The sequence below is a fragment of the Atractosteus spatula genome, unplaced genomic scaffold (assembly GCF_055471065.1).
Source record: "Atractosteus spatula isolate fAtrSpa1 unplaced genomic scaffold, fAtrSpa1.hap1 Scaffold_166, whole genome shotgun sequence".
Lineage (NCBI taxonomy): Eukaryota > Metazoa > Chordata > Actinopteri > Semionotiformes > Lepisosteidae > Atractosteus > Atractosteus spatula.
Window position 1 is genome coordinate 35,001 of NW_028296726.1, and position 15,422 is coordinate 50,422.

Here is a 15,422-nt window from a genome sequence, read left to right on the forward strand (position 1 = left end):
TCTATTAAACTCTTAGCTAGACTGGGATCCTCCACTTGCAGGTTAGTGTTTTTTCGGATGAAGAGCAGGAATCTGCTGATATTAATGATATAACCTGCAATGGTCTGGTGAGACAACCCAGTCATCTTCAACTGGGAAACAAATGTCTGCATTTTGGAAATGTCCTTCAGAAAACTTAAGGAAACTTCTGATGGATCCATAAAAAAACAGGAACCTGGAGACATTTTCAACCTGAAAAACATATATAGAGAAAGTCATTATTTTTATGACCAACATCCGTGGTATGTGAAGTTTAAGCCGAGTAAAACCATGTACCAAATACCTACCTCCTTGGAGCAGTTTACCATTCCCAGGCCCTGGATAAGGTATTGTTTAAAGCCAGCCAGGAGAGGAGAATCAAGAGAGTGTTTTCTGTAAAGTCCAGCCAGGGCAACTCTTTTTCGGAGAGCTTTTAGATTACCTTTAACTGACACCCTGTAGATATAAGACACATGGACAATTATATGTATTATAAGTGTTTCCGTTTTCTTAGTTGGCTTCTGGGAGAAAATGGCTTTAGATGTGGCTCTGTGTGAATGTGTATATCTACCAATTCACTGACATCCCAATTAAGGCTACATTTTTTCTTGCCTCTGTGAAACAAAATCTAATTTTATACATACAACGTGCAAATAAAAAATAAAGCACTAGAAACCCTATTGAGCAGAGAGTCTTACTGTTCCCCATCTTCCCCTTCCTCCTCCGCTTCTGCTTCAGTTTCTGGAGCAGCCTCTGGCATCTCTTCCTCCTGGACAGTGGCCTCTTGAACAGGGCCGCTGGAATGCAGGTAGATTCTTTTCAACATGCTTTTACATAATATGTTGTAACAATGATTTCAAAAAGAAACTACAGAAGCCTTACATATTAAAAATATCTCACCGTGCCAATGTGTCTTCAGGCTTCCCACGTACAAAAAGGCCCGAGGACTCTAGCAGTCTTACAACCGCTATCCTGTTTGCCTCACCAGACACAATCTCTATTCTGTGGTAATCCACGATGACCCCGTTCTTCAGGTGATTCATCATGTCCTCCCTCGCCTGTTGAGAGGCCATCCTGATCTCTTCTGCCGTGGCGTGCTTCATACAGGCCCTCTTCAAGTGAGCAGGAAGCTGATCAAAAGTATTCAGGCACATCTTGCACACCAGGGGAATCCTCGCGGGTTTCCTTTGAAAATAAATAATACCATCTGTGTATAGAAACAAGCTAAGACTGATTTCTTAAATTATCCTTAATTTTCTCTCTCATAGTTTGAGCATAATGATTTCATTGTATTTATATAAGAATTGGTCATTGCTCCAAAATAAATAATGGTTTCATAAAAAAGTGAACACTTACTTGGTCTCAGTCACAGACTTTCCAATAGGAGCCATTGTGGAGTTCAGCAACTGCAGGTCCTAGAAGTGGGGAAGGAATTTTAAAAGAGAAATTGAATTACAATACAGAAGGAATGGCTGAGGGATCACTGAAATATATATATATACAAATTCCAAAGACTGAGTCCATATAGAAACAACTACCTTTCATATTCAGTATAAGATGGAGAGATGAATTGGCCCTGAAAATCCACTGCAATGAGAAACTGCTCCTACCATTGCATATGAACAAACATACATTCTCATATATATTCATTTGCAGTTACACTATTGCAATTAATCAATTAATCACATGATGAGATTCTTGATAATAGATTAGTAAAAACAATATCAATGCACTGAGAGACGCTTAAGAATAAAGATGCATCTGCCTGACTGCATATTAGTTTTAAAAGGTTATCAGCAAATGCATTTAAAAGTAAAAATGTAAAGTCTTACCTCTTGATCGTAGTGGTGATTCAATATCCAGGACCTTAGTCAAGTCTCAGAGTTACTGTACCTCCTGTCTCGATTGCAGGTGAAAAGTGAAAGGTATATTGCACTCAGCAGAAAGTTACCCCGAGCAAAGACTCCACCCCTCCCAGAAAACAGCACTCCCCTTTGGCAAAGCAGTGGGTGGAGGAAGCCTTTGCTACCAGTATCAAACACAGAAATCGTTATAATTTAATTTTAAAAACATGGCTAAGCATGGGTTAAAAGTATATTCAACGGTGCAGGTGCATTCAAAGAAATAGAGTTTCCCAAGCCCTCAGAAAGAATGACCATTTCTAAAGATGTCTAGTTTCAAGCATTAACATCCAAAGTACCTGTCTTAGCTGGAGCAGGGAGCTTGCTAAGCCACCTGAAAGAATTACCATTTCTAAAGATGTCTAGTTTCAAGCATTAACATCCAAAGTACCTGTCTTAGCTGGGCCAGGTAGTTTGCCAAGCCATGTGAAAGAATTACCATTTCCAAAGAAGTCTGTTGTAAGCCAGGTTCAATCATGACCATCCAAAGTACCGGTCGTCCCTTGGGGCGAGAGGGTTTCCTGTGTGTCTAGGATGTGTACTTCCCTTAAATAAAGGGTGAATATGGGTACCATAGGTATTAAATCTCTCAAAGCTCAGAGTTAAACTAAAAAACCCTTGGTGAGTGTGTTATAACATGGATGGGTATTTATAGTCCAGTGCCTCCTATTTGGTGTCCCCTGAAGGCGTTTTGAACCCAGCAGGTGACACTGATTTAGTTTTATTTGGCCCTGATTATACAATAAAGGATAAGTAACCAGAAAGAGGTGGTATTTCGATTTTACAGTACATAAAAAAATACATATATTCCACAGCTCAGCATGCACATGGTGAGATTCCTGATATTAGATTAATAAAAAATATCAAGGCACTGAGGCTAATTAATAAAGATGCTTTTGACTGACTGGACCTTGGAGCAAGGTGTGTAAATTACAACAGACATCTTTAGAAATGGTAATTCTTTCAGGTGGCTTGGCAAATTTCCTGCCCCACCTAAGACAGGTACTTTGGATGTTAATGCTTGAAACTAGACATCACAACTGATCGTATTTTACTAGAGATTCTGTTTGGGATTCAGATGTGCATTCGGACAGCAATCCCTTTCAAGAAATGATACGTTCTGGATGAGGTCAAAGGTGCTGGAACACTGTATTTCGGATCCGAATGTGTGTCTCCTGCTTCAACGCAGTATCATATATAGATGTGCTCCTGTAATGTCTTGGTACATGCCAGGGCAGTAAGCAGTCTGAGGATATATTTCCAGACGGCATAGAGCAGTGAAGTAGTGAAGTAGTGCAACACACTGGATCATTATATTATTAGAATCTATTTGTTTAACATGCACGGGTCTGTCTCAATGGATGCAGTGCTCCTGAAAGGGCTCTCAAACCCTGCATTTCAGATGCCTAGCTGTATCCCTCACACGTGGCACCTCAGAATGACTTCTACTTTATTCTGCTTAAATTATTACATTATACACAATTTGAGTTCATTTTTAAAAGTAAAAGGTAATGAAAGGATACAGGATATCACACGCTGTATTATTATTATTGAGAGACATGCTCACTGTTTGTTCCTCAGAATGGGACAGGACATCCCACACTGGATTACTATTATTGAGAGACAGGATCTCTGACTGTTCCCCAGGCTGGGACAGGAGATCACACACTGCATTATTATTATTGAGAGACAGACTCACTGTCTCTTTCTTTGGGCTGGGACAGTACATCACACACTGTATTATTATTATTATTCAGAGACAGGTTCACCATCTGTTCCTCAGGCTGGGACAGAAGATCACACACTGTATTATTATTATTGAGAGACATTGTCACTGTTCCTCAGTCTGGGACAGGAGGTCACACACTGTATTATTATTATTGAGAGATAGGCTCACTGTCTCTTCCATTGGGCTGGGACAGGAGATCACACACTGTATTATTATTACTGAGAGTAAGGCTCACTGTTCCTCAGGCTGGGACAGTAGATCACACTGTATTATTATTATTGAGAGACAGGTTCACCGTCTGTTCCTCAGGCTGGGACAGGAGATCACACACTGTACTATTATTATTGAGAGACAGGCTCAGTGTTTACCAGGCTAGTACAGGAGATCTCACAATGTATTATTATTATTATTGAGAGACAAGCTCACTGTTCCTCAGGCTGGGACAGGAGATGACACTGTATTATTAGCATTGAGAGACAGACTCAGTGTTCCTCAGGAGATCACACACTGGATTATTAGTATTGAGAGACAGGCTCACTGTTCCTCTGGCTTGAATTGGAGATCACACAGTGTATTATTATAATTGAGACACAGGCTAAGTGTCTCTTCCTCAGGATGGCAGAGTAGGTCACTAACTGTTATATTAATATTGAGGACAGGCTCACTGTATGTTCTTCTGACTACGACAGGAGATCCCACACTTGATTATTATTATTGAGATACAGGCTCACTGTCTGTTCCTCAGGCTAAGAAAGGAGATCACACACTATATTATTATATTTGAGAGACAGGCTCACTGTTCCTCAGTCTGGGACAGGAGATCACACACTGTATTATTATTATTGAGAGTCAGACTCACTGTCTGTTCCTCAGAATGGGACAGGAGATCACACACTGTATTATTAGATAGGCTCACTGTTGCTCTGGCTTGGACTGGAGATCACTCACAGGTCTGTTATTATTGAGTGATATGCTCACAGTTTGTTCCTCAGACTGGGACAGGACATCCCACACTGGATTATTATTATTGAGAGACAGGATCACTGTCTGTTCCTCAGGCTAAGACAGGAGATCACACACTGTATTATTATTATTGAGTGGCAGGCTCACTGTCTCTTCCTCTGGCTGGGACCGGAGATCACACACTGTTCTATTATTATTGAGAGACATGCTCACTCTTTGTTCCTCACACTGGGACAGGACATCACACACTGGATTACTATTATTGAGAGACAGGATCACTTTCTGTTCCTCAGGCTGGGACAGGAGATCACACACTGAATTATTATTATTGAAAGACAGGATCGCTGTGTGTTCCCCAGGCTGGGGCAGGAAATCACACACTGTATTATTGGTATTGAGAGACAGGCAAACTGTTTGTTCCTCAGGCTGGGACTGGAGATTACACACTGTTCTATTAATATTGAGAGACAGGCTCAGTGTTTTTTTCCTCACACTACGACAGGAGATCACACACTGTTTTATTATTATTGAGATACAGGCTCACTGTCTGTTCCTCAGGCTAAGAAAGGAGATCACACACTGTATTATTATTATTGAGAAACAGGCTCACAGTCTGTTCCTCAGGCCTGGACAAGAAATCACACACTGTATTATTATTATTGAGCGACAGGCTTACTGACTGTTACTCAGGCTGGGGCAGGATATCACACGCTGTATTATTAGTATTGAGAGACAGACTCAGTGTTCCCCAGGCTGGGACAGGAGATCACAGACTGTATTATTAGTATTGAGAGACAGGCTCACTGTTTCTCTGGCTTGGACCTGAGATCACACACGGGTCTGTTATTATTGAGAGACATGCTCACTCTTTGTTCCTCAGACTGGGACAGGACATCCCATACTGGATTATCATTATTGAGAGACAGGATCACTGTCTGTTCCTCAGGCAAAGATAGGAGATCACACACTGGATTACTACTATTGAGAAACAAGTTTACTGTCTGTTCCCCTGGCTGGGACATGAGATCACACACTGTATTATTATTATTGAGAGACAGGCTCACTGTCTGTTTCTCAGGTTGGGACAGGAGATCACACACTTTATTTTTTATTATTGAGAGACATGCTCACTGTTTGTTCCTCAGACTGGGACAGGACATTCCACACAAGGTTATTATTATTGAGAGACAGGTTCACTGTCTGTTCCTCAGGCTAAGACAGGAGATCACACACTGTATTATTATTATTGAGAAACAGGCTACCTGTTCCTCAGGCTGGTACAGGAGATCACACTGTATTATTATTATTAAGAGACAAGCTCACTGTTCCTCAGGCTGGGAAAGGAGATGACACATTGTATTATTATTATTGAGAGACAGGCTCGCTGTTCCTCAGGCTGGGACAGGAGATCATACTATATTAATATTATTGAGAGACAAGCTCACTGTTCCTTAGGCTGGGACAGTAGATCACACTGTATTATAATTGTTGAGAGTCTGGCTTACTGTTCCCCAAGCTGGGACAGGAGATCACACACTGTATTATTATTATTGAGAGACAGGCTCGCTGTCTGTTCCTCAGGCTGGGAAAGTAGATCACACTGTATTATTATTATTGAGAGACAGACTCGCTGTCTGTTCCTCAGGCTGGGAAAGTAGATCACACTGTATTATTATTATTGAGAGTCTGGCTCACTGTTCCTCAGGCTGGGACAGGAGGTCACACAATGTATTATTATTATAGAGAGACAGGCTCACTGTCTGTTCCTCTGGCTGGGACAGGAGATCACACACTGTTCTAATATTATTGAGACACATGCTCACGGTTTGTTCCTCAGACTGGGACAGAACATTCCACACTAGGTTATTATTATTGAGAGACAGGCTCACTGTTCCTCAGTCTGGGACAGGAGATCACACTGTATTATTATTGAGAGAGAAGCTCACTGTTCCTCAAGCTGGGACAGGAGATGATACACTGTATTATTATTATTGAGGGACAGGTTCACTGTTCCCCAAGCTGGGACAGGAGGTCACACACTGTATTATTATTATCTTTGAGAGATAGGCTCACTGTCTGTTCCTCGGGCTGGGACAGGAGATCACACACTGTATTATTATTAGTGAGAGACAGGCTCACTGTTCCTTATGGTGGGACAGGAGATCACACTGTATTATTATTGATAGAGAAGCTCACTGTTCCTCAAGCTGGGACAGGAGATGATACACTGTATTATTATTATTGAGTGACAGGCTTACTGTCTGTTCCTCAGGCTGGGACAGGAGATCCACACACTGTATTATTATTATTGAGAGACAGGCTCACTGTTCCTCAGACTGGGACAAGAGATCATACTGTATTATTATTATTGAGAGACAAGCTCACTGTTCCTCAGGCTGGGACAGTAGATCACACTGTATTATAATTGCTGAGAGACAAGCTCACTGTTCCTCAGGCTGGGACAGTAGATCACACTGTATTATAATTGCTGAGAGTCTGGCTTATTGATCCCCAAGCTGGGACAGGAGGTCACACACTGTATTATTATTATCTTTGAGAGATAGGCTCACTGTCTGTTCCTCAGGCTGGGACAGGAGATCACACACTGTATTATTATTATTGAGAGACAGGCTCACTGTTCCTCAGGGTGGGACAGGAGATCACACTGTATTATTTTAACTGAGAGACAAGCTCACTGTTTTCAGGCTTGGACATGAGATCACACTGTAGTATTATTATTGACAGATAAACTCACTGTTCTCCAGGCTGGGACAGGAGGTCACACACTGTATTATTATTATTGAGAGACAGGCTCACTGTCTGTTCCTCATGCTGGGACAGGAGATCACAAACTGTATTATTAGTATTGAGAGTCAGACTCACTGTCTGTTCCTCAGAATGGGACAGGAGATCAAAAACTGTATTATTAGTATTGAGAGACAGGCTCACTGTTCCTCTGGCTTGGATTGGAGATCACACACGGGTCTATTACTATTGAGAGATATGCTCACTGTTTGTTCCTCAGACTGGGACAGGACATCCCACACTGGATTATTATTATTGAGAGACAGGATCACTGTCTGTTCCTCATGCTAAGACAGGAGATCACACACTGGATTATTACTATTGAGAGACAGGTTTACTGTCTGTTCCCCTGGCTGGGACAGGAGACCACACACTATATTATTATTATTGAGTGGCAGGGTCACTGTCTCTTCCTCAGGCTGGGACAGGAGGTCTCACACTGCATTATTATTATTATTGAGAGACAGGCTCACTGTCTATTCCTCAGGCTGGGACAGGAGATCACACTGTATTATTATTATTGAGAGACAGGCTCACTGTTCCTCAGGTTGGGACAGGAGGTCACACACTATATTATTATTATTGAGAGACAGGCTCACTGTCTGTTCCCCAGGCTGGTACAGGTGGTCACACACTGTATTTTTATTATTATTGAGAGACAGACTCACTGTTCCTCAGGGTGGGACAGGAGATCACACTGTATTATTATTACTGAGAGACAGGGTCACTGTCTGTTCCTCAGGCTGGGACAACAGATCACACACTGTATTATTATTATTATTATTATTATTATTTAGAGACAGGCTTACTGTCTGTTCCTCTGGCTGGGGCAGGAAATCACACACTGTATTATTGGTATTGAGAGACAGGCAAACTGTTTGTTCCTCAGGCTGGGACTGGAGATTACACACTGTTCTATTAATATTGAGAGAGAGGCTCAGTGTTTTTTTCCTCACACTACGACAGGAGATCACACACTGTTTTATTATTATTGAGATACAGGCTCACTGTCTGTTCCTCAGGCTAAGAAAGGAGATTACACACTGTATTATTATTATTGAGAAACAGGCTCACAGTCTGTTCCTCAGGCCTGGACAAGAAATCACACACTGTATTATTATTATTGAGCGACAGGCTTACTGACTGTTACTCAGGCTGGGGCAGGATATCACACGCTGTATTATTAGTATTGAGAGACAGACTCAGTGTTCCCCAGGCTGGGACAGGAGATCACAGACTGTATTATTAGTATTGAGAGACAGGCTCGCTGTTTCTCTGGCTTGGACCTGAGATCACACACGGGTCTGTTATTATTGAGAGACATGCTCACTCTTTGTTCCTCAGACTGGGACAGGACATCCCATACTGGATTATCATTATTGAGAGACAGGATCACTGTCTGTTCCTCAGGCAAAGATAGGAGATCACACACTGGATTACTACTATTGAGAAACAAGTTTACTGTCTGTTCCCCTGGCTGGGACATGAGATCACACACTGTATTATTATTATTGAGAGACAGGCTCACTGTCTGTTTCTCAGGTTGGGACAGGAGATCACACACTGTATTTTTTATTATTGAGAGACATGCTCACTGTTTGTTCCTCAGACTGGGACAGGACATTCCACACAAGGTTATTATTATTGAGAGACAGGTTCACTGTCTGTTCCTCAGGCTAAGACAGGAGATCACACACTGTATTATTATTATTGAGAAACAGGCTACCTGTTCCTCAGGCTGGTACAGGAGATCACACTGTATTATTATTATTAAGAGACAAGCTCACTGTTCCTCAGGCTGGGAAAGGAGACGACACATTGTATTATTATTATTGAGAGACAGGCTCGCTGTTCCTCAGGCTGGGACAGGAGATCATACTATATTAATATTATTGAGAGACAAGCTCACTGTTCCTTAGGCTGGGACAGTAGATCACACTGTATTATAATTGTTGAGAGTCTGGCTTACTGTTCCCCAAGCTGGGACAGGAGGTCTTTTCCTCAGGCTGGGACAACAGATCACACACTGTATTATTATTGTTATTGAGAGACAGGCTCTCTGTCTGTTCCTCTGGCTGGGGCAGGAAATCACACAATATATTATTAGTATTGAGAGACAGGCTCAGTGTTCCTCAGGCTAAGACAGGAGATCACACACTGGATTATTATTATTGAGAGAAAGGTTTACTGTCTGTTCCTCAGGCTGGGACAGGAGGTCTCACACTGTATTATTATTATTGAGAGACAGGCTCACTGTCTGTTCCTCAGGCTGGGATAGGAGATCACAAACTGTATTTTTATTATTGAGAGACAGGCTCACTGTTCCTCTGTCTGGGACAGGAGATCTCACTGTATTATTATTATTGAGAGTCTGGTTCACTGTTCCCCAGACTGTGACAGTGGATCACACACTATATTATTATTACTGAGAGACAGGCTCACTTTCTGTTCCCCATACTCAAACAGAAGATCACACACGGTATTATTATTGAGAGACAGGCTCACTGTCTGTTCCTCATTCTTGGACAGGAGATCACACTCTGTATTATTATTATTAAGAGAGAGGCTCACTGTCTGTTTCTCAGGCTTGGACAGGAGATCACACAGTTTATTACTATTATTGAGAGACAGGCTCACTGTCTCTTCCTTTGGACTGGGACAGGAGATCACACACTGTATTATTATTACTGAGAGACAAGGTTACTGTTCCTCAGGCTGGGACAGGGGATGACACACTGTATTATTATTACTGAGAGACAGGCTCACTCTCTGTTCTTCAGGCTGGGATAGGAGATCACACACTGTATTAATATTATTGAGAGACAAGGTTACTGTTCCTCAGGCTGGGACAGGGGATGACACACTGTATTATTATTATTGAGAGAGAGGCTCACTGTTTGTTCCTCAGGCTGGGACTGGAGATCAAACACTTTTCTATTAATATTGAGAGAAAGGCTCACTGTTCCTCAGGCTGGGACAGGAGGTCACACACTGTATTATAATTATTGAGAGACAGGCTCACTGTTCCTCAGGCTGCTACAGTAGATCACACTGTATTATTATTATTGAGAGACAAGTTCACCGTCTGTTCCTCAGGCTAGTACAGGAGATCTCACAATGTATTATTATTATTGAGAGACAAGCTCACTGTTCCTCAGGCTGGGACAGGAGATCACAAACTGGATTATTATTATTGAGAGACAGGTTTACTGTCTGTTCCCCTGCCTGGGACAGGAGATCACACGCTGTATTATTATTATTGAGTGGCAGGCTCACTGTCTCTTCCTCTGGCTAGGACCGGAGATCACACACTGTTCTATTATTATTGAGAGACATGCTCACTCTTTGTTCCTCACACTGGGACAGGACATCCCACACTGGATTACTATTATTGAGAGACAGGATCACTTTCTGTTCCTCAGGCTGGGACAGGAGATCACACACTGAATTATTATTATTGAAAGACAGGATCGCTGTGTGTTCCCCAGGCTGGGACAGGAGATCACACACTGTATTATTATTATTGAGAGGCAGGCTCACTGTCTCTTCCTCAGGCTGGAACAGGAGATCAAACACTGTATTATTATTATTGAAAGACAGGCTCACTGTCTGTTCCTCAAGCTGGGACAGGAGATCACACACTGTATTATTATTATTGAGAGACAGGCTCACTGTCAGTTCCTCAGGTTGGGACAGGAGATCACACAATGTATTATTATTATTGAGAGACAGGCTCGCTGTCTGTTCCTCAAGCTAGGATAGGAGATCGCACACTGTATGATTATTATTGAGAGACAGGCTCGCTGTCTGTTCCTCAAGCTGGGATAGGAGATCACACACTGAATTATTATTATTGAAAGACAGGCTCGCTGTCTGTTCCTCAGGCTGGGACAGGAGATCACACACTGAGTTATTATTATTGAAATACAGGCTCGCTGTGTGTTCCTCAGGCTGGGACAGGGGATCACAGACTGTATTATTATTATTGACAGATAAACTCACTGTTCCGCAGGCTGGGACAGTAGATCACACTGTATTATTACTATTGAGAGAAAGCCTCACTGTCTGTTCCTCAGGCTGGGACAGGAGACATCACACTGTATTATTATTATTGAGAGTCAGGCTCACTGTCTGTTCCTCAGGTTGGGACAGGAGATCACACACTGTATTTTTATTATTGAGAGACAGGCTCACTGTTTGTTCCTCTTGCTGGGACTGGAGATCACACACTGTTCTACTGTTATTGAGAGACATGCTCACTGTTTGTTCCTCAGACTGGGATAGTACATTCAACACAAGGTTATTATTATTGAGAGACAGGTTCACTGTCTGTTCCTCAGGCTAAGACAGGAGATCACACACTGTATTATTATTATTGAGAGACAGGCTCGCTGTTCCTCAGGCTGGGACAGGAGGTCACACACTTTATTATTATTCTTATTGAGAGACAGGCTCACTGTCTGTTCCTCATGCTGGGAGAGGAAGTCACACACTGTGTTATTATTATTATTGAAGGACAGGTTCACTGTCTGTTCCTCAGGCTGGGACAGGAGATCATACTGTATTAATATTATTGAGAGACAAGCTCACTGTTCCTTAGGCTGGGACAGTAGATCACACTGTATTATTATTGTTGAGAGTCTGGCTTACTGTTCCCCAAGCTGGGACAGGAGGTCACACACTGTATTATTATTATTGAGAGACAGGCTCGCTGTTCCTCAGGCTGGGACAGGAGGTCACACACTTTATTATTATTCTTATTGAGAGACAGGCTCACTGTCTGTTCCTCATGCTGGGAGAGGAAGTCACACACTGTGTTATTATTATTATTGAGAGACAGGCTCACTGTCTGTTCCTCAGGCTGGGACAGGAGATCATACTGTATTAATATTATTGAGAGACAAGCTCACTGTTCCTTAGGCTGGGACAGGAGATGACACACTGTATTATTATTATTGAGGGACAGGCTCACTGTTCCTCAGGCTGGGACAGGAGGTCACACACTGTATTATTATTATTGAGAGACAGGCTCACTGTCTGTTCCTCAGGCTGGGACAGGAGATCCACACACTGTATTATTATTATTGAGAGACAAGCTCACTCTTCCTCATGCTGGGACAGTAGATCACACTGTATTATAATTGAGAGAGAAGCTCACTGTTCTTCAAGCTGGGACAGGAGATGACACACTGTATTATTATTATTGAGGGACAGGCTCACTGTTCCTCAGGCTGGGACAGGAGGTCACACACTGTATTATTATTATTGAGAGACAGGCTCACTGTCTGTTCCTCAGGCTGGGACAGGAGATCCACACACTGTATTATTATTATTGAGAGACAGGCTCACTGTTCCTCAGACTGGGACAAGAGATCATACTGTATTATTATTATTGAGAGACAAGCTCACTGTTCCTCAGGCTGGGACAGTAGATCACACTGTATTATAATTGCTGAGAGTCTGGCTTATTGTTCCCCAAGCTGGGACAGGAGGTCACACACTGTATTATTATTATCTTTGAGAGATAGGCTTACTGTCTGTTCCTCAGGCTGGGACAGGAGAACACACACTGTATTATTTTTATTATGAGACAAGCTCACTGTTCCTCAGGATTGGACAGGAGATCACACTGTATTATTATTATTGACTGATAAACTCACTGTTCTCCAGGCTGGGACAGGAGGTCACACACTGTATTATTATTATTGAGAGACGGGCTCACTGTCTTTTCCTCAGGCTGGAACAACAGATCACACACTGTATTATTATTATTATTGAGAGACAGGCTCACTGTCTGTTCCTCAGGCTGGGATAGGAGATCACACACTGTATTTTTATTATTGAGAGACAGGCTCACTGTTTGTTCCTCTTGCTGGGACTGGAGATCACACCCTGTTCTATTGTTATTGAGAGACATGCTGACTGTTTGTTCCTCAGACTGGGACAGGACATTCCACACAAGGTTATTATTATTTAGAGACAGGTTCACTGTCTGTTCCTCAGGCTAAGACAGGAGATCACACACTGTATTATTATTATTATTGAGAGACAGGCTACCTGTTCCTCAGGCTGGGACAGGAGATCACACTGTATTATTATTATTAAGAGACAAGCTCACTGTTCCTCACTCTGGGAAAGGAGATGACACACTGTATTATTATTATTGAGAGACAGGCTCGCTGTTCCTCAGGCTGGGACAGGAGGTCACACACTGTGTTATTATTCTTATTGAGAGACAGGCTCACTGTCTGTTCCTCATGCTGGGAGAGGAAGTCACACACTGTGTTATTATTATTATTGAAAGACAGGTTCACTGTCTGTTCCTCAGGCTGGGACAGGAGATCATACTGTATTAATATTATTGAGAGACAAGCTCACTGTTCCTTAGGCTGGGACAGTAGATCACACTGTATTATTATTGTTGAGAGTCTGGCTTACTGTTCCCCAAGCTGGGACAGGAGGTCACACACTTTATTATTATTATTGAGAGACAGGCTCGCTGTCTGTTCCTCAGGCTGGGAAAGTAGATCACACTGTATTATTATTATTGAGAGTTTGGCTCACTGTTCCTCTGGCTGGGACTGGAGATCAAGCACTGTTCTATTATTATTGAGACACATGCTCACGGTTTGTTCCTCACACTGGGACAGGACATTCCACACTAGGTTATTATTATTGAGAGACAGGCTCACTGTTCCTCAGGCTGGGACAGGAGATTACACTGTATCATTATTATTGAGAGACAGGCTCACTGTCTGTTCCTCAGGCTGGGACAGGAGATCCACACACTGTATTATTATTATTGAGAGACAAGCTCACTGTTCCTCTGACTGGGACAGGAGATCATACTGTATTATTATTATTGACAGATAAACTCACTGTTCCTCAGGCTGGGACAGTAGATCACACTGTATTATAATTGCTGAGAGTCTGGCTTATTGTTCCCCAAGCTGGGACAGGAGGTCACACACTGTATTATTAATATCTTTGAGAGACAGGCTCACTGTCTGTTCCTCTAGCTGGGGCAGGAAATCACACACTATATTATTAGTATTAAGAGACAGGCTCAGTGTTCCCCAGGCTAAGACAGGAGATCACACACTGGTTTATTATTATTGAGAGACAGGTTTACTGTCTGTTCCTCAGGCTGGGACAGGAGATCTCACACTGTATTATTATTATTATTGAGAGAAAGTCTCACGGTCTGTTCCTCAGGCTGGGATAGGAGATCACAAACTGTATTTTTATTATTGAGAGACAGGCTCACTGTTCCTCAGACTTCCTCATACGGAAGAGTTACGCCACCACGAGCTGCGATAGGATCCCAGTTCGAAAGGAGTCGATGCCACTGCCGGTTCCCGGTTTCTTTTAGTTAGAGGTCCGGAGAAGCATTTCAAGCAGGTTACACTACTCCTTCCGGACATTCATTCCCTTTTCAAAGTCAGTCGTTTTGCTGTAGTCTGCATCATTTAGGCTGATTATCAAGGTTAGCCTTTATTTGGTCATGGGGGCCTCGGTACTGTATGCTAATTCTAAAGACAGTTTCACCTGTTTTCTGATTGCTAGGTTCTGTACCAGTGCAGACATGTCAAACAGTGAATGGCTGTACCTCTATTGTATCCGTGGTCAGTGAATGAAATCAGTAATAAATGAATATATGTATAGTTATATGAAAAACAAGTGGTTTATCGACTCATCTTCATTTGCAGATTTAGAGGCAGCTTCGATATTCGTTTTACAAGCGGGTTTTTTTGTATATGGGTCACACACATGCCATAGCAACAAAACATCTGTAGAGATGAGGCTATAGATCACCTTTCCATCCTCCAGGTTTTCCCCCCAAAGCCTATGGCTCCAACGGCAACTCCTGCTGGCCGAGAGAGCAAGAGCTTGCAGCACCTGGTATTCCCAGGCAGTCTCCCATCCAAGTACTAACCAGGCCCGACCCTGCTTACCTTCCGAGATCAGACGAGATCGGGCGCGTTCAGGGTGGTGGGGCCGCAAGC

General features: G+C 42.6%; 1 non-coding gene across 1 annotated transcript; it reads right to left on the reverse strand.

Moving 5' to 3' along the window:
• Positions 1-15,303: 15,303 nt before the first annotated feature.
• Positions 15,304-15,422, reverse strand: LOC148809095 (5S ribosomal RNA). Its single transcript, XR_016087674.1, has one exon. It is a non-coding gene; the product is annotated as a 5S ribosomal RNA (ribosomal RNA).